This window comes from Dama dama, chromosome 7 (assembly GCF_033118175.1).
Source record: "Dama dama isolate Ldn47 chromosome 7, ASM3311817v1, whole genome shotgun sequence".
NCBI classification, from domain to species: domain Eukaryota; kingdom Metazoa; phylum Chordata; class Mammalia; order Artiodactyla; family Cervidae; genus Dama; species Dama dama.
In genome coordinates, this window is record NC_083687.1 from 42,383,099 (window position 1) to 42,405,296 (window position 22,198).

Sequence of the window (22,198 nt, forward strand, 5' to 3'; positions counted from 1 at the left end):
ATGTCCCCCCATCCTCAACCCCTATCCCACCTCCCTCCCCACCCCATCTCTCAGGTTGTCTCAGAGCACAGGCTTTGAGTGTCCTGCCTCAAGCATCGAAATTGCACCGGTCATCTGTTTTACATATGGTAATATGCATGTTTCAATGCTATTCTCTCAAATCGTCCCACCCTCACCTCCTCCCACTGAGTCCAAATGTCTGTTCTTTACATCTGTGTCTCCTTTGCTGCCCTGCATGTAGGATTGTCATTAGCGTCTTTCTGTTTTGTGAATGGTGTAAGGGAGTGATCTGACTCTTCTCAAATGGAAAGCTAATCTGCCCAGCACTATTGATAGACAAGAACACTCGTTCCCCACCAAGGGGTTATTCCGCCACGAACCCATTACTCACCTTCTATGCAATCTGTGTCTAATTGTTGGAATTTAGGATTAAAATGAATCTTAATGGGTCATATAAGATAAAATTGTGTTTGTGGAAATTTAATTTGATGTGGTATACTCAATTGTATATAAAAACAGCTTGGATTATCACTAGGAATTCATTATGGAGAGCCCTTACTTAGGTCCCTTTATTTGATAGATAAGGAACTAATTCTGCATAGGAGATTATGACTTAAATTTAAAAATAGACTAAGCTGCAAAACTCAGACAAAAAAAAAAAACACTCATGGCTTTTAGATCACTGCTTTTGAGTTATTGTTGATATGCTATACTTTGTTGCTGCTGCTTATAACTGTTCAGAAAATTATCACAAAACGCTTATCAAATTTTAAAACCCTGTTAGGATATCATCTAGAGTGAAATCCCTGCTTCTGTAGCTAACTTTCAGTGCTCAGGCATATCAATGAATGCTGTAGGCCTCTGGTGTTCCTTTCGTCTTTCTGGACTTTTGGTCTTATCTCTATTTATAACTTCAACCGGCAAGCAAGAATGGGCAGGCAAAGGAGATTAAACTCAAGCCAGTTTGTTTTGTGGGTGATTAGCAGCACTGCTGAAAAGTTTTGTTGAAGGAGGAAAGTATATTACGATTCTTGCTTAAAAGGAGGTGTATAGAATTTTCAGTGGTTTTCTTTTGATATAAATGGTTTCATGCTTGTTGCACTATGTGTAATTGAGGGTCAGCTATAAAACACAAAATGAATCACTTCCAAGTTCTTCACATCTACAGAGATAAGAGTGGGAAATCTTGTCACTCAGATGAGTCCTTTTTTCTTTTCTCTGCTCTGCAAATAGTCTAAACCTTACTCCTCTGAACACCTGGTTTTCGAAGCCAGAGATAGGGCCCTGAGCTAATAATGGAGACGTATCACCTCTCCCAGATCACTTGGCTCTGCTTGGTGACAAGAATGTAATCCAGAAATGAATTTCTTTACACAAAAATAAAACAGAAAAAGAGAAAGAATACTATGAGAAAGTACTGTGTCTCTGGTAAACTTTTCAAAGCAACACATTACATTGTATTCAGTGACATTATTATGCCCATTAAGAGTCAGAGGGCATGAGTGATTAAACCCAGAGTCTAGTCAAGGCCCAAATTAACTTGCTGGGTGACTTTAAGAGGTCCTTCACCCTCTCTGGGCCAGCAGCTTTATTTGCAGAAGAATCTTGGACTAGATGACAAAGACACTTCTAGTTCTAAAATACCAGTACATAAAGCTGGTAACAAGAGAATTGCAGCAGTTTATTTTTAGTAAAAGAAGATTGATACCAGCCAGTAACTCTCAGTGGGCCTGCTTAAATCCTCCTCTCTTCCAAATTCTGTTTTTACCAAAACGGTAAACTGAAGACAGTTTGTCATGCTTTGAACTTCCTGGCTCATGTTGATTTGTATCAATATGTTACTGTTACACATTTGAGTGGGAGCTGAGTTACATTTCATGAAAACTGCTCAGAAAACTAATAAAATCGTTACAACCTCACTTTCAGTGGGTATTGATAGCATCAAGAAAAATAAAAGAGCCTTGGCCATTTTCAGGCATTTGCTCTTCCAGCTAGACTGAAAATATAATGGCCTTACACTCAACTCACTTGTTTAAACATTAACCAAAGCGGCTTTCTCCTCCTCCTCAAAATGTTGAAGTGCCAACATGAATTTAACCAGCAGTCCACACCCCCCACCCAAGTCCTCTTCAAAAAACATTGAGTATTCTATAAAGTAATAGCTTCAGAAGGCTTTCAAGGAATTGATTATTCACACAGCAGCCTAGTGAGGTGCAGAAAGTATATGCTGTCTCTCACAACTGGGTCAGTGCTTGGTGAGCTCCTTGATTCAGGACCTTTGGAGATGCATAGAGGCTTTCCAGTTACAAGTGGGGTACAGTCACATAGTTAGAGAACGGGGTGACAGCCTTCCAACAGGCTTTCAGAATCGATGCAGAAGAGCTCAGAAAAGCCTCAGAGAGGGTGCAGACATCTTTTGAGGATCGTTTCCAGGCTCTCAAATGGCCATTGTCAAAGAACAAACGGGGGGCGGGGGGGCGGGTTTGACTAAGCATCCGAAGAAGCTCGAACAGCACCCTGTGACCAGTGAGCCTTGGAAGCTCACAGCCCAGTGGAGAACTTTTCAGAGCGACTTGTCACACACAGTTCTAATGTGTGGGCTTTATCAGCTGCTCTGAGTGGGGGTTAAGAGGCATGCATATTTTACCCATTCATTATATATTCAGTGTGTGAAGTAAATGCCGCTTTCCAGCTTGGGTGGAGAAGGTTATTTATCAAGATAGACCAAGTCAGAACGAAAGCCCATCAATTACCTGTTTGGAGCACAAAATGGAAAAAGTCCTTTCTCTTACACTTTGCCATTTCTGTTTAATCCTAGTAGTTCTTCTTTGAAAACTACTAATATTAGCTCCTTCAATTTGAGTCTTTCATGGGCAGAATCAGATGAATTTTATTTCAAAACATAACTTTCTCCACTTTCTGCCCTCGAGAACTGCACGTCAGTATCTCTATTTCAACATCACGAATTCTTTAATTTCTTATTTCAGTTAGTGAACTTGAAATCTTGCAAGCACATTACCAGCGGTAAGTGTCCTAAGATGCAGCACCTAACAAGTAGGGACTTTGTTGTCTTTCCCCTCAACCCCAACCCTCCCCATCACCGGCATTTCAAAGTACCATATGGAGATGGGTTGTGTGATAGATTCGTTCTGGTAATTAACATGCTTGTTTGAGGTTATAAAATATACATCTGAGAAAGGTCAGGGATTTCCCCCTGAATATCAACGAACTGCTTGAAGTGGCATTTATTTTTCATTCTGACTTGGTGTTGTGTTTTGTTTTACTGCAGCAGTCTGGAGCAAAATGAAAGAGCTGATGTCGAGGCCTCCCAAGTAGTGCTGCTACAGACCATGAACAAGAGAGAAGGAGGAGACGTCGGTCTGCACGAACGATCCTCAAACGCAAATGGTCTTGGGTAAGTCATCCGAAGGGCTTGGCATCCATCAGCTGTAAATTTCATCCATCATTGTTGGTTTGGTGTCCCAGGACGTCTTATTCAAGTTCTCTACAACCCGAGCAACAGGATGTTGAGGAAATGTTGATCAAGTGCCAGAGAGCCGAGAGAACAATGAAGTTGACTTAGCGTGTTCATTTCTGAAATTTGCAGAAGAGTAGGATTTGAGCGGAATGCATTGGTGGTTTTAGGAAAGACCAGAAAGAACCGAACTAAACACATGGGCAACAAACTTTATCTTCTGTGTATTGCATTTCACTGGAGAGAATATTGGATTAATCACATGAGAGACAGTAGACTCAGTCTAGTGGCACATTTGTTATCCTTTAAATGAAGTATTGGGATGAGCAAGGTGAGAGGCATTGTGAGTTTCCAGAGCCTATTCAACAGGATCTATTGTGAACCTTTAAAAAAATATATTTATTTATTTATTTGGCTGCGTAGGGCCTTAGTTGTGGCATGTGGGGTCCTTGTTGTGTCATGCAGGGTCTTGCGTTGGCTCAGTAGTTGTAGCACAAGGACTTAATTGCTCTAGCGGTATGTGGGATCTTAGTCCTCTGACCAGGGATCAAGTCTGCATCCCCTGCATGGAAGGTGGATTCTTAACCACTGAGCCGCCAGGGAAGTCCCTATTGTGAACCTTTTAACTAAACATGGTGTCCTGGAACGACAGTCTTGGTTTGGGGGTTGGGGGGGGGTGTGGAATGCAAATTTGCCGAGCTATAAATAAATAATAAATTCCAAACTCAACACCAAAATAATGTGGACTTCCAAGGAAGTTTTATCAGCCTACTTCAATGTATTTCTTGGAAACAAAGCCTCAGATGGAAGCCCAGTTCTGCTCACATATCTTGGTGACCTCGGACCACTTATCCACCCTCTTGGAATGAGTCACCTGTAAAAATACCACTGTCTTGAGGGTGTCCAGGGTGGCTTGCAAATGTGAAATTCCACAGTTCACTCTAGTGAAGTTAATGAAATAATTATACCTTTTGATTCTTGCTTCTCTGGATTTATGGTGTGCCCTTGGCAAGTCGTCATTGGCAGGGGGCTCACTGGACCAGCCACTGCGAAGAAACGGGTGCAGGCACCAGGGGTTGCTCCTTCCTTCTGTTTGGTGACACAGTCCTTTGGACAAGCAGGCTTTGCAGTGTCTGGCTCATAATTTATTCCTTTGCAGCATTAAAGAAAACATGCATAGTGTTCTATGAATATAATATTAGAATAAATGAGATAGGTTGCTTTTGAATTCTTATCCTCTATTTTTCTCTTGGGGATCTCACTTCTTCCTTCTCTGTGCTCGATGTCACTGTGTCATGGGTTTTCTGTCAGTCCTTTAACCCCGCAGAGCCCCAAACTTTGTTTCACGTTGAATGGAATTTATGATTTCTCTTTCTTACTCGGTATCCCTTATTCTGAAGCAGAGCTGTGAATGACATGTTAAATGATGTTCACATGTCACTCTTGTTAGCAGCTGGCTGGCTGTCAGCCTCAGAGTGGTGCATTATTTGGGTTTCATAACAGCATTTTTTTTCTCTTACAAATGTTAAATTACGAAGTGCAGGAAACCACATGAATGTGGCAGAATGAAAAAATGCAAACACAGTGTTAGCTGGAGATGCCAGTTTTATGATTTTCCTGGTGACCATCTTCTCCTGCAGTCGACGTACAAAGCCTCTCTACCTGTTCGGTGGTGGCCTTGTAGCCCCGTCTCCGTCTTCTGTTATGCCTTGTGCGGCTGAACGTAGAGGATGGGTTAAGATGATTGCATGGGGCTGTCTCTTTTTATTGAAGTCCTTCCTGACCACCAAGCCTGGCTCACACTCACAAAGTCTGCCCTGAATCCTCAGGACCTAACGACTGACTTCTCCTTATGAACTCCTGTACCAATGACAGCCTGCATCTTAAAAAATTTTTTTTAAAAATCCTTGACTCTGCACCACTTTGTGCATTTGTAGACTTGAGGACAGGAGTCAGGTCATAGCCCAGTGGTTCTCAAAGGTGGTCCAAGCCCCAGCACCCCCTGCAGCAGAATCACCGGGACGTGTGTATTAAAGCTGCAGATTTAGCAACACGGGACTCAATGAGTCACAATTTCTGAGGGTGCTGAGCCCAGGAAACTCCTCTCAGAGAGCTCTTCCACACTGAGGTGTGCGAGTAACTCTCTGAGGCTACTTCTTCATCCTCCTCTTGGTCTCCTTGCCCGCAGCAGAGGGTCCAGATCTGAGCACATCTTAATGTGCCCAGGAAATACTTGCTCGTTGATCTGAGCAGTGTCAAACCGTTGAGGGTTATGATCGCTCTTCTATCTCCTGACCTTATCAGGATGTGGAGTCAGCGTATTCTCTGAACCCCTGAGAAACCCCTTTATGTCTAAATGTGTGAAATGCTCCCCTAGGTCAGCGGCTCCTTTAGAAACCTGGTTATGTCTCTTGCTGTGTTACCACTGACTCTTGACTGTTCCCTGGTAATGGCAGCAACCCTAACCCCATGTCTAGCAGAGCAGAAACATCAGCTGTGGGTGCAGGACTAGATGGAGCCGATAGGATGGGAGAAGGACGGGAGGGAGGCGTGGTGCTCTGGTGACTTGGATGCTGTATCCTTGGCTCCCAGAGCCTCCTCTGCTGCCTGTGGCCATTCATTCTGAATGCTGTTACTTTGAGCTGCTAGGCTTGCAGGTTGTCCGTTTGGGTGGCAGGAGAGCGGTCCCATTGCTGGAAGGATAAAGCTGAGCTTCAGTGGACACAGTGTCAAAGCACCCGCAGTGGTGGTGGCGGATTCAGGATCTGACTCTCACGTTGACAGATGGCGATGGTGATGCTTGACCCTCTCCTTCCCTCTTCCACCTCCAGCCCGGCCTTGGATGATCCAGAAGAGATGTGGTGTTTGCTTTTGGGGCGTCTCCTGAAGGGCTTTGCTGGAGGATCCACAACCGGCAGAGCATCAGACAGCTAGTTCAAGTCAGAAACTAAACCGAAGAACTCACAGAAGTCTGGCTGGCCGAGGAGGGAACAAGTAGGGGAATCAGGAAATTTATTAGCTGCCAAGATAACCACTCTCCCAGGCACCAAACACTTTCTGCAGCCTTTCTTTTGACTCTTGCTTTGTCTCGGTTTTTCCTAGCACAGTTGTGCCAAAGCTGACTTAAGCTTGTGTTAAGAGTACATTCGAGGCTGGGGACAGGAAAGCATCTTCTTCTGGGTCTCCACCTAACCTCAGCTGCTGGGGGTTTGGTAAGCAGAGAGTCGACCAGCGTGGATGGGGCTTTTTCTCAGATTCTCAGTTAAGGGAAGGAAAGAAATGCATGGGTTTCCAAAGCAGTGTTAAGGGCAAAAGAGGCTTTTTAATATATGCTTTGTGGAGACCTGACTCGATTTTCCTCTGTGTGACCTCTTCCAGATATAAGTTACTGATATAAGCATCTTCGAGCCTTTGTTAAAGGCTTTAAGTGATAACCAGGGAGAAAATTAAAGAAATGATAAAGTGTGTGATTTTTGCGAAATACCAGGTGCTGGCTTTGCTGTTTGGGAGGTCTTTAGCGGTGCCTGGAATATTTCCTTTCAAGTAGCTGTCCACAGTTGGAAAAGAGAAAAACTGCTTTTAAAAGAGTGTATGTCTCTTTAGAAACTATGTCACTTGTGCTGTTTAGCACGAGGCAGCCTTGAGAACTGCAGGGTTTCCGAATGGCCACCTAACCCCTGGGCCCTGCTTCTGGAAGGCAGATGGGAGAAAAGAGCAAGCTCAGCACCCTCCTTGAAAACCACGGTTGGAAAGCTCTCAGAATATGTTCTAGTTCAGAGGAGTTAGTTACCCTCTGCGTCCCTGAGCCGCTGGGCGGTAAAGCGGCACCAGGCATGCCTTCGATGAGATGTGTTACAACTCGCTCTTCTCCTGATACCATCACTAATAATTACATCAGCCCTTCAGAGCAGCTGTGTGGTTTGGTCTAACTGTGAGTGAAACCACACCAGTTCAGGAAACGCAGTGAATTGTCTTGTAAAAGGCGTCATCAAAGCCCACGTTGACTGCCTTGGAAGGTACCCTTCCTTGGTGACAGTTTGAGAGCTTTGAAGGGAGGTGTTTGCTCTGCCTCAAAAGAAGTTAGAATTAAACGGCCACGTTTGCACACTGTCGGAGTGAAAACTGAAACTCACCCATGTTGGTTCCTGCACGCGCGCGCCCTGAAGGCTTCACCGCTTCGTGGCATCATTATCAGCCCCGCTCAAATGACTAACATTGTTCCCCTTTCTCCGCAGAGTTTAAGGTCACTGACTTCCAACTTCCCCCCAGATGGCTCTGATTTGAATATTCCAAAGGTGTCTTCACCTTGAGTCTAAACCTGTACCTGTCACTCTCCTGTCTCCCTTTATGGGTTCCTTGTTTAGAGAAAAAAGGTCACCAACCAGCTAGTCACTGAGGCTGGTCACCTCCTCCCCTTCCTGTATATCATCTCTTGACCACATGCTGTAGTTTCGCCTCTTAAATAGATTACAGACTAGCCACTCTTCTCCTTTCCTCACCTAAGTTCTCTTTCAGGCTGTTAGCATCACTTGCCTGGACCAGGGCAGCCACTTCCAAAGAGTATTCTGCCTTTTTTTTTTTTTAAGGTTTATTTTACTTTTTAGCTGTGCTGGGTCTTTGTTGCTGTGCGTGGACTTTCTCCGGTTGCTGTGAGCAGGGGCTGCTCTCTAGCTGCCGTGCATGGGCTTCTCATCGCAGTGGCTTTTCTTGTGTTGCAGCACAGGCTCTAGGCACTCAGGCTTTGATAGTTGTAGCATGTGGACTCAGTAGTTGGGGTGGGTGGGCCTAGTCTCTCCATAGCATGTGGGATCTTCCTGGACCAGGGATTAAACCGATGTCCCTTGCATGACAAGGCGGATTCTTAACCACTGGACCCCCAGGGAAGCCCCGAAAGAGTATTCTTGCCTCCAGTCTTTCCTTTCTGTATTCCATTCGTCCGACTATTTTGAGCATTACTGTCTTAAAGAAAAGGATCGGATTGAATTATTCCTGAAAACCCTTGACAGTGTGTGGAATTACAGAAGACTGTTTCTAATACAATGTTAAGCGTAAAATTTGTAATTCAAAATTGCATACGCATATTGGTCACAAAGTCATGATGGGAATGGGTGCCTGTCAGCAAAGACTAGAAGTGAATAAAGCAAACAGGAAAGATGTTTGCAGTGTGAGAGTGATCGGTACTTCTTTCTTTAAAAATAGCTCTCTTGGTATTTTTCATAGTAATGAATGAATAGGATGAAATGAAAGGAAAAATTTAAAGCATTTTCATTAGCTTTTTCTTCCCTATGAGATAATGTGAATTTCATCACATGATATTTGAGACCCCCTAGGAGCGACTTTACTTTCACTTTTCATTTTCATGCATTGGAGAAGGACATGGCAACCCATTTCAGTGTTCTTGCCTGGAGAATCCCAGGGACGGCGGAACCTGGTGGGCTGCCGTCTATGGGGTCGCACAGAGTCGGACACAACCGAAGCGACTTAGGAGCAGCAGCAGCAGCAGGAACTCATTATCAGCTCAGTGTTTAAACCTCATCTGCCACCCCTCGCATCTCTCCACACACTTCTCTCTACTCTGAACATACTGTGTATTTTAATAATCATGCCTTTCTTCACGTTGATTCTTCTGCGTGAAATTCTGTTTCTCTGCCCAGTGGACTCCTCTTTCATTGAGGCCAAATAGAAATGTCCCCCTTTCCTGCTCCATGTACTGCGATTCTTTGTTTACATAGTTATCTCTGTGGGTGGCTCATGACGGTAAAGATTGGTTTATTTTAAACCTTGTATTCCAAGTATTAAGCCCATTCTGCCACATAATTTAGCTCAGTGCATCTTTATGGAAGGTGAGAAGAAAAGAAAGAATTCATTTATGAATATACAAGTAATCCTTCAGGTGAGATGTAACATTTTTCAGATAAGCTCAGTGCTAATTACCTTGTTATAGAAATGATATAAAGGAAATGTTTTGGTTAAATAATTTTTACAAAAGTTGTTGGTTTCAGCATCAGACCATTTTCACTAAAGAAATAGGGTGGATCTTTGGTATTTGAAAATTCTAACATCAGGGAGGATCATGTCAGCTTCTCAGTAGCCATATCTGTGAAGTTACTAGAAATTGCTTTTTTTAAAAAAAAACTGTATTATGTCATGAAAAATCATATCAGCCAAATCATAAATCCAAAGAAATAACACATCCAGTGCTGGAAATGTACTATGAATAGGTGGTATTTTTTCCTAAGGGAATTTAAAAAGCCAAGAGTGGATAGCAGGAAAGCATTGATGTAACATTTTCAATTCTGAAAGGCTATTCTGCTCTGGAAATATACTTGTTACTATTTTTTCATTTCTAAGAATTCTATTTGGTTAAAATATCAAAGGAGAAAAAATATCTTGGCTTAAATGGAATGAAAAGTCATCTTCAAAATTAATTTGGCATCCTCAAAATTTCTTTTTCAAATGGGGGAGTAGAATGGTTTTTTTAGTGTCACGTGTTAAAAATGCCACTAAAAACATCATCATTGGCACTTGTTTGCAAGGAGTTCAGAATGGGATTTGTTGGAGATGAATGTGTGAGGCATGTTACATATCTTTTTAAAGAATATTTTATTATCAGGGTAAGAATGTTTAATACTGTATATTATTTTATAACATATAATTTTTCCTATTAATGTTTTAGTTACAGTCAGTAAGCTGGGAATAGAGAATTTCAATTTGAGGTTTGCCAGGTTTTTTTTTTTTAAAGGAACCAAAATATTTTTATTAATATTGAATAAGTGATATAGCTGTCTACATAAAAGTCCAAGAGGATCTATAGACAAACTATTAGAATTAACGAGTTCTTCAGCAAGATTGAGATTTGCCAGTTGTTTTTTTTTTTCTTTGCATGCTATTCTTACCCAGCTTTCCGTTTTCTTGTGTATAAAATTGATGCCAAAAGTTGAGCCAGTGTTAGACGAGCAGATTTTAAGAAATTGGCCAGTCAACAACATTGACTACTGATGAGATGCGTTAAACACCACATCACTTCTCAGCCTTGCATGTGAGTTGATCTTTGCTTGCCACAGTGAAGAAACCTTTGCTGAATTTTCTTCTTTTCCTGTCCTGAGCATCGCGTTCACGTGAAAGCCAGACCCTTCGGCTCTCTGGAAGATGCGTTAAGAAACAGACCAGGGCTTAGGTGGATGAATGCACAGTGTTAGTTATTCTCTGGTGCACTTGGCGACAGGGCTGCGGCCTTGCCCAGTGACTGCTCCAGCTCATTTAGTAGGAGGTGCTGGCTGTCGAATTGTCCTTTTGTGAGAGCCGGTACTCGAAGGCATCCTACCTCGTGAGAGAAACTCCAGCAGGCAATAGACAACTGTGCGTTTCATCACAGCTCTGGGTGCTCCTCGGGGTTCAAGTAGGTGCTTATCTTGAACTGCCCTCTGCAGACCACGTGTGTGGGTCCATGGGCTGATCCTGTGGCTCTAGTTCCCTGAGGTGGTTTAGTGTTGGTGAGTGCAGGCGGAGGAGTCTGCAAGCTAGAGTGGCCCAATTAGGAAGTCCGTTCCTGAGACCTTAAGGATCTCAATGCAGAACAGGACACCTTGATGGATCTAAAGTTTTAAAACCCAGCCCTGAGAGAACTGATTACAGTCCTTAGAGGTTTTTTAAAATAGGACATAATAAATTGCTATAATGCTGTTGGAAAACAATGTCACGCAGCGTAAAAGCAGAGGTTCTTGAGACAGACTGCCCGAGTCTGAATACAAATCTGCCCCTAACCAGCTGTGTCATGTTCAGCAAGTTCCTTAACCTCTTTGGGTCTTGGTTCATCCATCCATGGACTAGGAGAAATTACACAGCATCTATCAGAGTTGTGAGAATGAAATGAAAAGTTAAAGCTGTAACAAAATGTTAGCTGTTATTATCATGTCGGGCTTTCCTGGTGGTTCAGTGGTGCAGAATCTGCCTGCCAATGCAGGAGATGTGGGATCAAGCCCTGGGTGGGGACGATCTCCTGGAGAAGGAAATGGCAACCCTCTTCAGTCTTCTTGCCTGGAGAATTCCATGGACAGAGTGGCCTGGAGGGCTACAGCCCATGGGGTCACAAAGAGTTGGAGATGACTTAGTGACTAAACAATGTCATCATGTTACTGTCAATGGTATTCAGTTGGACTGGTCCTCATTTGGTAATCAAACTTTTCCAACCTTTGCCTTCCTTCAAACTGAGTTTATGAATTTATGATTAGTTACGGAAGGGGAAACTATGAGTGAGTTCAGTTAGGGAAGGTGAGGAAATGCTGGGAGAAAACAGAGAAGTGACAGACTTGGTCTCCTTGCTGGGGGTGGAGGAGGTGTTCTGAGCCCGACATGGACGCGAGCTAGGATCCCAGATGGCAGAGGTGAGAAGGGATGGGCCTTGTGTGCCAGAGGAACCCCAGGGACTGTTTTGGGTCCAGGGTAAGGTATGTGAGGTGCAATAATGAGAGCTTAGGAGGAAAGAGGCTGATTTAATAATGATGATGATGATACTAATTAATGTGAATTACTAATTGAATAGCCACCTTACACCAGCCTGTGCCATTGGTGCTTTACATAAATTAGCTCTGATTGCAATTCCCTGCAACGTAGGTATCCCCATTTTACAGATGAACAATTGAATTACTCTCATATTAAGGTCAGAATATTTTCTGAAGTGGTGGAGAGCCACTGAAGGTTTGGGGATGGGAGAGGGTTGTGATCAGACTTAGCCAAGATTTACTTATCTGCTGTCAGACTGGAAGTTTCTCGAAATTAAAGACATGTCTTACACCCCCTGTGTTGCTTGTGAGCAATAGTAGTAACCCTTTAAAATGGTGGATATTCCATAAATACTGGTAGAGTCTCTTTTAAAAGCTTCCTCAGAAAACCTGGGAGACACATTTTGTACATTTTTCCCCTTAAGGAGAAAATTAATTTAGGAATACTTTATACATTGATTTCTTTGTGTCTGTGCCTATTTCATCTCATCTGATCCTCACAGGCACACACACAAAATTGAAGGACAATGGGTGTAACTTTTCCATTCAAATTATATGTTATTATAAAGGATGAGGTTATTGGTGTTGAAGGGTATCACATGGGCTTGTAGGAATAAAGCTAGGATTCCAACCCTGGTCTCTCCCCGACCCCCTGCCTGTACCCTGCCATCACCCCCTACCTCTTTCAAACACTTCTGATTTCCAATCTCCACTCGGGTGGTTTCTTCCACTGGTTTAAGGGCACTTGGCTTGCACTCTGCTGCTTTCAGAGAAATTAGAGCCCTCCAAGGACCTAATCTACTTGGTTGGAGTTGATGAGAAAGGGATTATTTTCAACTGTCTTCAGGACCAGCATCCCTTTTCAATGATACTGGGAGGTCATCAAATTAGCCACTTGTGTAAGGGCCTTGTTCCCTGTGTTGGGCGGTCATGTCGACGGAACTTGCTCTTCATAGTAAAACAGAGTTTGGGAGTGAGTACATTGCAGGAACGCTAAATGCTTTGCTTCTTCTGCCTGTTTGAAACCAAACTCATGATACTAAGAAACACTTGGTAATGGGCACAGAGCGGCGTTTGCTTCCAAATGCCGTCTGAAATTTGGAGTGACATTTACTGAAAGGGGAAGTTCAGTTCCGACCATCAAAGGTCGTGGCCAGTGAACCTACGGACGCATACCTGTGCAAATTCAACCCAAATCTGTATTTATTAACTTGACAAATTTTGGAGTGCTTATCTGCTCTATGAAATTGAGTAAGAGCCTGCAAAAAGATCAGATCCGCTTAATGCATTTAAATCAGGACTTCTGAATGCTTGGCTCCCATGCTGGTGCCGATGTTCAGAGGCTTAGCTCAGCTGCAGCTGTCCCCCGCTTTGCAGGAGTGGGTGTTTCTCCATTTCCTGGTGAGCATCCACACTGGCCTCATCCCTTCCCTTGCCTGTCCTGCCCTCATCCACTTGAGAGAGTCAGGGAAGCAACAGCACTGTCTCCTGGGAACCCAGCCATAAATCCAGCGTGTGTCCTGAGTTTTATGTTTAAATATACTATATATATATATTATTATAATATATATATATATATATATATATATATATATATATATATATATATATGGGGCTTCCCAGGTGGCGCCAGTGGTAAAGAACCCACCTGCCATGCAAGAGAGAGGTAAGAGAGGTGGGTTTGATCCCTGGGTTGGGAAGATCCCTGGAGGAGGGCATGGCAGCCCGTTCCAGTATTCATGCCTGCAGAATCCTGTGGACAGAGGAGCCTGGCTACAGTCCGTAGGGTTGCACAGAGTTAGACACAACTGAGGCAACTTAGCACACACACATATATACATTTAATTGCAGGAAGTATATATAACACAAAATTGGCCACTTTAACCAATTTTAAGTGTAACGACTCAGTGGTATTAAGTGCATTCACAATATTGTGCAGCCATCGGCACTGTTCATTTCCAGAGCTCTTTCATCCCCAAACAGAAAGTCGGTACCTATTAAGCGTGAACTCCCTCTTCCTTCCTCTCCCAGCTCCTAGTGCCCTCTGCTCTACTTCCACCTCTATGAGTTGGCCGACTTTGGGTACCACATCTACCTGGAATCGTATAATATTTGTCCTTTTGTGTCTGGCCCTTAGTTTAATTTTTAACACGATGTTTCAAGCATACTTTTCTTGTGTATTTGTTTTCAATCTTATATTGTATCAATAATCATCCAAAAGATATAATTTTCATTCTAATTTCACAAATAGGTCCTGTGAGAATATGGGTAAAAGAAGATTCGGGAAATTGTTTTTCTCATTAGTAACTGAAGAAAAGAACTTTTCTAAGACAAAATTCAATTCCTGTTGGGTAGTTAGTTTCACGTTCCCTCTCCATTCTTTCTCACTTTGGTTTTAGCCCCTTTTTGGCTTAAATTCTTTGCAGAATTTCCTCAAGCAGGCTTGCATTTCTGTGCTACCTACTAAGAAGGGTTCAGAATTTTTTAGATTCCATCTTTTGACGGACGTGCCTTTTCTTCTTCTTTTGGGCGATTTTTAAATGAATCATTCTGTCTACCTGCCTCTGTCCAACAACAGGCAGAAACATGTGAATCATGCTGCTGTTGGAAAATTGGTGAATCATTGCCTTCCACTTGCAGTGATAATTACGCAAAGTAGAAGTATTCCTTTTTGCACAGAAGCAGAAGCAGTGTCATTTTACTGCAGCAATGAGATTGTAGTAAAGGTGAACATAATTCTTCTTCTATTTACATCTTTAATGAGCCACAATTAAAAGTAGTGAGTTGGCGTGGCGGAGCGATCGTGTTATTTTCAGATTTCTATTCTAGCCGCCGCTGCTGATCTAAGCGACTCTCCACTGGCACCCTGGAGCTCCGAGAGCCTGAACAAAGAAAGCCCGGAAGGGGCTAATCTACTTCCTGAAAGTTAATGGAACAGGAATGACCTTCTGCTGGCCTAAGGTGGACATTTGCCTCAAATCCCAGAAGCCTGTGATTCTCGAATCTTCTTTCAGGGTACATGTTTTTCTTATGGTGAAAAAGAGCTCTATGGATTGATTTCATGCTGAGGCGCTCAGAGTTTTTCTCTCTTCTCATTTTCTCCGGCCATAACTAAGAGGCTATAATAGAAGACTCTCCCTGCCCTGGGTTCCCAGTGTGGGGCGGAGGCGGAAAACCGTGTGTTGCAAATGGTCGTTTCCCCAGCTTCGCCTGAGCCCCAACCTAAGCTCGTTGATTTCAGGGGCACCGTTCCAACGCACGTCGTCCACATTTAATTGTAACCACTGTGTTTAGCTACATGGTGACTCTGGTCCAAGATACTCTCTTAGGTACCTTTAGGTGAGTTTCCAGACAGTAGGCATGGCTGCCTAATTCACTACTGTGGACGGCAGGTTTTCCTGCCACGGTAGTAAAGCTGCATACTGGAATTCACTTAGCAGCTTGTCTAAAACACACTGTGTAAACATTTCTCCCGTGGCCACCTGAACTCAGCAAAAATGTGTGCTAAAGTATTTACGATACACTTGATGCTGAAGAGGACTGTAATGAACTGTGTAGAACTTGGCCTCTGACAGGCGTCCCCCACCCTGAGTTGCTCGAATACATGTGAGTGTGTTATGGACCAGGCACAGTTGTCTGCAAGCTAATACCACTTCAACTTGAAAGCGTCTCACTTGTACAGACCCCTTCTAAGGCCCAGTATCGAATTTTATGCAGATAACTTTGTGAACTCTTTGTTTAAAGACCCACTCCTGTCCCTATTCACCCCTCCATCCCTTATCTAACTTTATCAGCTTCAGACCCCAAACACTGGATCCACCTCTTGATTAGGAATATGTATACACGTGCCTATCTGTGTGCATGTGATCAGTTGTATCCAACTCTTTGTGACCCCATAAACTGTAGCCCGCCAGGCTCCTCTGTCCATGGAACTTTCCAGACAAGAATACTGGAGTTGGTTGCCATTTCCTCCTACAGGGGATCTTCCCACCCCAGGAAGATCAAACCCACATCTGAATTAGCAGGTGGATCCTTTACCGGTGATCCACCTGGGAAGCCCAAAGTTCTGTGTGCATGCATGTGCCTATGTGTATATTAATTAAATATATTCATTTCTCCTTCACACTAGTATATGAAATTACCCTGAATCTGCCAGGCCACATCGTAGGACAGTGAAGAGGCTGGGTATAGTCTGTAGTGTCTTCACCAGTTGTTTCCAAGGAAATTTATGTCTTGGCCACTAAGCAAATAATAATGCATTTAACTGATAGGAACTGTTCCTGAGTTTCCCAAACGGATGACTAACAGTTATGATTCACATATTCCTGGGAATCTCCCTCCCCTCAGCTTGCCATTTGCCTGGAGTATGTACAGTATATCAGAGTTTCTTAGGAGTTTAGTAAAACTGAACTATATACCTTCTTCTCTTTTCCCCATGCCACCTAAAGAAAAATTAATTTAATGGCTATTTTGCAAAATGTTTTTTTTTTTTTTTTTTTCCTAGCTTGACATGGTTAGTTGAAGGTAAATTATTCTCCCTGCTAAGCAGTTTCTTGCTCCAGGTAACTTTGATTTGAGAAGCAGCTGTTGATTTCTAGTGTGCTAAATTCGTTTCTTTCTTTGAGTTCTTTTATTGTTCCCAGTCTGTTGTTAGGAGTAAAAAAGCTAATTTAGTTTAGATTATTTTTTTAATGCCTCTGGCATTCAAAGTATGACATTTCCTGCTGAACTAGCATTGTGATGGCCTGAGAGAAAAAGACCCCAGCAAAATATAACCTATTAAAAAAAAAAAGAATTAAATATTGTGTTGGCCAAAAAATTTGTTTGGATTTTTTTAATGGAGAAACCCAAATGAACTTTTTGGCCAATCCAAATCTTTCTGTAAAAGAAGTTTTAAATCAGTTCATGACATTATTGATTAACCATTTAACTTGCTTATTAGTCAGAAATCTTAGGGAGATGTGATGTCCTGGACTACTATGTGTGAACAGCAGTTGGTATGGGAAGGAGGTCCCTATGTGTGATGCAGAGCAGGGGGACCACGGAGTAGAAACAGCCAAATACATTTAGTCCTCCCAGAGCAAGGATGCCTGTTTCAGTGGCCTGATTGATAACACAGCTTATCTTCATGACTTAGCAATCTCTAAGTCTGGGAAGGGCTGGGAGTGGAAGCAGCAAGCAGGCAGGGTGCTGCAGAGTTGGAAACTAGGTTGCTTTGGGAGGAGGGGACTGGTCACACAGTCCAGGTCTTGATTCTTGCTCAGTTCTTGCCCCTGCTTTTGTGACCTTTGGAAAACGACTAACCTCTGCAGAACAATCTCCTCCTCTATAGAGGGGAGGTCAGTAGGAGCCTGGATAGTTCGGGGAGGTTGCCTTGGCCTGGGACAGTCTGTATCTGAAGGTTAAGAGAGACAAGAGACTTCGCAGAGGAAGTCTCTGTGAAGCAGGTGGAAGCGAAGCAGGTGGCAGGCAGGCAGAAATGGAGAGGGTGGTCTAGAACACGGGGTGGAAATACTCTCCGTGTAAATTCAGGTGGATGTCTCTCTCCAGGGGCAGGAGAACTGAGCACTGCTGGAGTTAGGGTTGAGACCTGGGGTACCTTACTCACACCTGGAAAACACCTTTCAGGGAACTGTATTTCTCTTGCACAGGAGGTGCTCCTTGCCCTTCCCCCTGCACAAGAGGCTGAGCTTTGTCTCTGTGCTCAGGGCTGGGCTGGCTTCCATGCCACCTTCTCACTTTTTCTTCAGTCTTTATCTTCAGGATGCTTCTGGAGATGTCTGGGGGCCCTAGTAGACCTTTCTTCTTATTCCAAATCCTTCTTACAATTCATTTCCCTGAAGATTCAGGAGTATTTATTTATGTTGCCACTGTCCTCCTTAAATAGATACTATTGTACTTGTTTTTGCCCAAACTCACACATGGGAATGAGCTTTTGTAATCAGCAGTGTAGGTTGAGTCTGAAATACCTGAATCCTTGCCAAGCTGCTGCTTAGTTGTTCAGTTAACACGTACTGAACTCCTGTCACGTCCTCATTTTCTGGGCTGTGTGTAAGAATAGCTCCTTTTCTCAAGAGTTTAGTAATCAAGGGGTGGAGACCAATGCAAATGTGAGCACGAGTGATGGAGTAACCGTAATAACAGTCATGCTACTGAAAGCATAGACACTTTCTGAGTGCTTACCATGTACCCAAAGTACTGTGCTAAGCACTTTGCATGCTCTAAGTGTGTATGTCTGCATATATACACGCATTAAAAATAAATGTTTCATTGTCACATGGCTCTCTGATATAGGTATTGCTGTTATCTGCCTTCTACTGATGAAGAAACTAAGGCTGGGTAAAGAAGTCAATTGCCCGAAGTTATACATTAAGCATGAGTTGGATGACTGTGTCTTTTTGCTTGTGTTTGTAATTTTAGTTATTGATTTGTTCTGGCTGTGCTGGCTCTTCATGGCTGGGCACAGTCTCTCCCTAGTTGTGGCAAGTAGGGGCTACTCTAGTTGCGGTGTGCACACTTCTCATTGCAGTGACTTCTCTTGTGGCAGAGCGTGGGCTCTAGAACACACAGTCTCAGTAGTTGTGGCATGTGGGCTTAGCTGCCTGGCAGCATGTGGTATCTTAGTTCCTGGACTAGGCACCAAACCCATGTCCCCTGCATTGGCAAGTGGGTTCTTAACCAGTGGAACACCAGGGAAGTCCCTGGATTAATGTTTTCGCTATAGAAACATCTTATGTCAGTGGGAAGTAAGAGCTAAGTCTATTGCTTGTGTGGATGTGAGAGAGGGTTCGTTTAGATGGGATTAAGGGAGAGGGTGGTTTAAACTGTGTTTTATAGGAGGAAAGAGTCCTGATGGTGTCATGTGGAAGACAAAGGGGCATTTGATGCTGGAGATGACTTCTTGTGAGGATCGGAGATCCAGAAGCTGGACAACAAATAGGTTTGTTTAGTTGGAGTGAAGGGCCTCCGTCCCTATGCCGACAGCTGGGTGATTTGAATTCAGTGAGCGAAGAGTTACTTTGTGGGCTGCGGTGCAGGCACTGCCGGAATTAGTAGCAGGTCAGCACCTTATGAAGTCTCTCCAGGGTGTAAAGACATGTTTCCAACAGAAATGTGTTAGGTCTGCAAGGCAAATCAAGTGCAAGCCTTAATGTGCCTGCCCTTAGGAGATTTCTCCTTGGGTTCTCTCCACCAGATGACATGAGCTTCACACTGTGGCTTTGAGCTGTCACCATCTTCCCTTCAGTTTCCATTAATTAGCTTCGAGTCTTAGGTCTGTAATCACTTGGAGCTGTTCGGGATCCTTGCTCCAGCCCCTCCTGGACAGCCGGAGATATTTGCTTTTTCCGACATATCTGTCTTGCCCTGGCAGCCACCGTGACACATTCTGGTCAGGCAGGTGCCTCTGGGTGTGAGATGTGTAGCTGCATCTGTGGGCAAACACAGGACACAGTGGCAGCCCCTTGAGGGCTCCGGATGGTCGGCATCGGGTAAGAGATTTAAACTTGGGCAAGACCTGGAAGCAAACGGGTGACCCGGATTTGTGGGTGCTTGGGGAAAAAAAATAAAAAGAGGAACTGTAGCTACAATAGGTCATGTTTGTTTCCCAGGTTTTTCCCTCCTAAACTGGAAAAAGAAAAAAAAAAAAAGCAGTGGGAGGAATTTCCCCAGGCTTGTCAATGGCTGGTTTGTCTAATTAATTAATGAACTAATTACTTTACTTATAATCCTCCTTGTTTGGAAAAGATTTATGGCTGTGCCTTCAATCTCTTAAATCTATCAAACAAGAAAATCTTATGAAGTGGCCGGGTTAGCGAGCTATCTATGCCTCTTTTTAAGTGTGTCTTCATAACGAAAACATTTAATAAGAAATTCAGTATCAATGTGCGTGCTTGCTAAATAGCTTCAACCGTATCTGACTCTTTGCAACCCCTTGGACTGCCAGGCTCCTCTGTCCATGGGATTCTCCAGGCAGGAATACTGGAGTGGGTTGTCATGCCCTCCTCCAGGGGATCTTCTTGACCCAGGGATCGAACCCAGGTGTCCTGCATTGGCAGGCGGATTCTTTACCACTAGCGCCACCTGGGAAGATATTCTAAAAATGAGTGCCCTAGGTATTGGCCGGAGAAGGCAATGGCACCCCATTCCACTACTCTTGCCTGGAAACTCCCATGGACAGAGGAGCCTGGTAGGCTGCAGTCCATGGGGTCGCGAAGAGCGGACACGACTGAACAACTTCACTTTCACTTTTCACTTCCATGCATTGGAGAAGGAAATGGCAACCCACTCCAGTGTTCTTGCCTGGAGAATCCCAGGGACGGGGGAGCCTGGTGGGCTGCCGTCTATGGGGTCGCACAGAGTCGGACACGACTGAAGTGACTTAGCAGCAGCAGCAGCATGTATTGGCAGTTCTCACCTATTTTCCATTTTTTAAAAAGATGCTTTTCCTTTAAACTCCAGATTGTCTAGCAGCTTCACATTTTCTGGTTGCTGTTGAGGCTGGTGTTTGTGAAGCTGGAGTGCTGACATGGTAACTCTTGGTTTTTGTTTTCCTGGAAGCCCCTCTTGCCTTTTGGAGCCCTGTGAATGGGACCCATACTGCCTCCTCCACCCCCGCTACCCGGGTTTTGTTATCTGCTCTGGCGGTGTTTTGTTGCTTGGCTTCTTGGAAGCTTAAGCGGTTCTGGGTCATTGACAAAAATCTTGCCTGTAGGAATTCAGCTCAGAAGACATTCAAGAGAGCAAAGACTCAGTGTCTTCCCCCTAATCTCATGGAAATAAGAGTGTCAACTAGCATTTACCTTCCCCCTAATCTCATGGAAATAAGAGTGTCAACTAGCATTTACCTTCTACCTTTCCACGTGTCCTTGTCTCAGCCATCTGTGTGCCTGTGGCAGTGTTGACGGAGGAGTAGGTTTTGCCGGCCACGCTCGCTGGGTGACGAGACACTCACTCCCTCTCTCGCTGTCCCAGGAGGCTTCCAGCCTGCAGGATGCAGGCCAGGGGCTGGGGGTTCCTTAAGGGAGACCGTGAAGGGAGCTGAGTGAATAAGGCAAATCTACTCCTTGTCAAAGGCTCCGATGGTAAAGAATCTGCCTGCAGTGCAGGAGACCCGGGTTTGATCCCTGGGTGGGGAAGGTCCCCTGGAGAAGGAAACAGCAACCCGCTCCAGTATTCTTGCCTGGGAAATCCCATGGATGGAGGAGCCTGGCAGGCTACAGTCCATGGGGTTGCACAGAGTCCGACACGACTGAGCAGCCAACACTTACTTATTCCTTTTCAACCAAAGAAAACAGAAGAGGAAGGAACTTTATCCTTTGCTGAGTACCACACTGGGAGCATGACCTATTTAAACCTGAACCCCACCCCCGCCCCGCCCCAGGAGGTGAGCCTTACTGCTTTTGTTTTACAGATGATAGAAGACCATTCATCATGCTCACGCTCAGTCGCTTCAGTCGTGTCCAACTCTTTGTGACCCCATGGACTGCAGCCCACCAGGCTCCTCTGCCCATGGAATTCTCCAGGCAAGAATACTGGAGTGGGTTGCCATGCCCTCCTCCAGGGGATCTTCCCAGTCCAGGGCTTGGACCCATGTCTCTTATGTCTCCTGCATTGACAGGCGAGTTCTTTACCGCTAGAGAGAACTGACAAGACCAAGGTTAGGGAATAAGATGAATAGCTGCCTCTTGAGATACAGAATAAGGACTCGAAACCAGCGCAGTCTGAAGTTAAACTCACATTCTTCTTTCAAGCATTAGAGCTTCTCCTCTCTTCCTCTTTCCTTCTGATGTCCTGTGTGCTCAGTCATGTCAGACTGCAACCCCATGGACTATAATAGAGCCCACCAGGCTCCTCTGTCCATGGAATTCTCCAGGAAGGAATACTGGAGTGGGTTTCCATTTGTTTTAGTTATTTGATGGAGAACTGAAGAATTGTTCAGCATATAGATAGGGAAAATAAGTCAAGGTAGCTGAAACGAAACTATTGTTGACTGACCTTCCTAATGCAAGTCTGTGACTAAGAAGAGAGGTTTACAGCCAATCACCTTGGGATTTCAGAGCACTGATTTTAATCATCATCGTCATCATAATTGAGAACTAAGGAGAGGAGGGTCCTATGAAATGTGGATCATGAAACCAAGAGTCTGACTGAGGAGTGGTGAGGAGGAAATCCAGTTAAGATATTGATGGAAAGTCCAGCGAGACCTCCAGAGGAGATGTGA

The 22,198-nt window shown here is 44.1% G+C and overlaps 1 protein-coding gene across 13 annotated transcripts in view; it reads left to right on the plus strand.

Annotated features, from left to right (window-relative positions):
- ATXN1 (ataxin 1) overlaps nt 1-22,198 on the plus strand; it is a 405,775-nt gene that overhangs the window by 103,584 nt on the left and 279,993 nt on the right. For 9 of the 13 annotated variants that reach the window (XM_061147568.1, XM_061147567.1, XM_061147565.1 and 6 more), the window contains one exon: nt 3,290-3,415. The gene's annotated coding sequence lies outside the window, so the exon portion shown is untranslated. Of the gene's footprint in view, nt 1-106; nt 129-3,289; nt 3,416-6,306; nt 6,470-22,198 lie in introns of those variants that run through there. The other 4 variants (XM_061147571.1, XM_061147564.1, XM_061147575.1 and 1 more) reach the window with 4 other exon arrangements.